We start from the raw sequence: 2147 nt of genomic DNA, 5'->3' as shown, positions 1-2147 counted from the left end.
TTGGTATTATTACCGTTTTGTTTGTTACAGTTGTTCTGGTTATGGTATTTTATAGCTACATTTATAGACTATTTTCTGGCATCCTATTGTATTGATTGTATATTTATCTTGTTATTTCATTGTAGAATCATGAGATTTCAAAGCTTAAAGTAACATATACAGTAAAAGAAGGAGAACTACCGTATAGCAGGAAATTTTGGTGAATTTGGCGTTTTGATAGCCATTCGCCAAAATATAATCTGCTATTTTGATCTATTATATGCATGTTCAATGTCACTTGTGGCCACTAATTCACCAAATTTTGTCAATTTGCCAAATTTAACTCCTCCCGAAATTTCCCACTATACGGTAATTCGTCATATGGCATGGGCTGTTGATGCAATTATTGTGTGTTAATTTTTTTAATGTAATTTTAGCTACATGTGATTGGCAATTAATACATTCTATTGTGTGGCGGCAGATTTGATTTTATATTGATCTACATGTACATGTATGTATTGAATTATGTTATGGTCTGTGTGCAATACACACATACACACCTGCATGTTAGTGTTGTCCAAGTTTTAATTTTACGTACTTTTACTTAGTTATAGTTTCAAAATAAAGATTTAGTTAGTTAACTAAAAGTTAATCTGACCGATAACTAAAAGGGTTTTATATAGTTTTAGTTATAGTTAACTAAAACAACACTAGCATAATAAGTCAGCAGCTTGTTCTAAAATTATTGTGTTAAATAGTTAGTTAACTAAAAGTAAATCTGGCCTAACTAAAAGGGTTTTAGTTATAGTTAACTAAAGCAACACTAGTATTATGCATGTAGGTTAGCAGCTTGACACTGTAACATAACTTTTGCTTGTTTTCAGTCTAAATATTAGTGCACTCTTAGCATTAATTTAATGATATTAAAAATGTTAAAGTAATTGTATTCAAGTCATATTAGAATACATGCAGTTTAGTTGATAGTAACTTCTGTCTTTTGATACATCATTTCCTCTCCTTTCTTATTGTATGCAGTAGCTTTGGCATAATACCTACCCTATGAAATAGAATAGTATTAATGATACACTGTATCTGTTACTCACTGGCCAAAAGAGCTTTGGTACATTACGTGTGTAATTTATTTGATATGTTCCTGGTGTTATTGGGCAATGACTGTTAGTCAAATCGACAAAGAAATCACATAAATTAAATTTGTCATCAATGAAAGTAATATTAGTATAATTCTTAAAATTATATGCCATTTTGTTATGCAGTATGCCCCATTGTATGGTTTCCCCTAAAAAAAGTGACCAGTACTAATGAATGTATAACTTACTTATATGTAAAGTTCCTTTCAAATAATATGCCTTTCCACGAGTCACTGGATTAGGAGTTAATGATGCATTAGTGAATATAACAAATTTTCTAGTAACAGCTTAAAATTAATAGAATAAATCAATAGTGTAAATAAATCAATAGTGTATTACTGAACTTACAACAATCTGTGAATCCTTTACTGCGAGTAGGTTCTTGTTGTTGATAGTATATATAATTCAAATAAGTATATTATCCATTAGTATAGCAGTCAGTATCTTACCATTGTAGTAATTGTTAGTAGATCCAGTCAATGTAGATACTACTAGTACAACTGATAGAAGTAACAGTATATACTCTACTAGTCTACCCATCTTCTCTGTCTGCATGGCTTTAATGTAACTTGTTATTGCATGTCATATTTATTGGTTATTGTTATCATCATTGTGTTGTTTGTTACTGTTTTTCTGTTATGTACAACTGCATTACTGTTAAATTAAATCCTACACTACTCAATTTTATTTAATGATTTAATATAATAAGTTATGGTTTCACTAGTTTATAGTAACTTCTTTCGTTAAAAAAATCATTTGGTCTCCTTCTGCATTGTAGGCAGTGACTTCCAAATGATACCAACCCTATAAGAATGATGATACATCTTATATATACTCTGAATGATAGTGTTAAGCACTCACAGCCCAGAAAAGGGTTGATACAGTACTGTAATAGCTCAATTGATAGACTCCTGGTTGTAGTGGACAGTGTTGCTTGATAAATAGCACACTCATATCACATAGATTATACTTATCATCAACAAAAGTAATATTAAGATAGTCCTTGAATTCATGTGTCAT

General features: G+C 30.2%; 1 long non-coding RNA gene across 1 annotated transcript; it reads right to left on the bottom strand.

The window, feature by feature from the left end:
- Window positions 1-907: 907 nt before the first annotated feature.
- LOC109587513 (uncharacterized) lies at window positions 908-1245 on the bottom strand. Its single transcript, XR_002187650.1, has 2 exons — window positions 1083-1245; window positions 908-1036 (listed from the first exon to the last, which is right to left on the bottom strand). It is a non-coding gene; the product is annotated as an uncharacterized LOC109587513 (long non-coding RNA).
- Window positions 1246-2147: the final 902 nt, after the last annotated feature.

The sequence above is a fragment of the Amphimedon queenslandica genome, unplaced genomic scaffold (assembly GCF_000090795.2).
Source record: "Amphimedon queenslandica unplaced genomic scaffold, v1.1 AMPQUscaffold_12546, whole genome shotgun sequence".
NCBI classification, from domain to species: Eukaryota; Metazoa; Porifera; class Demospongiae; order Haplosclerida; family Niphatidae; genus Amphimedon; species Amphimedon queenslandica.
This window is presented reverse-complemented; position numbering and strand designations above follow the sequence as displayed.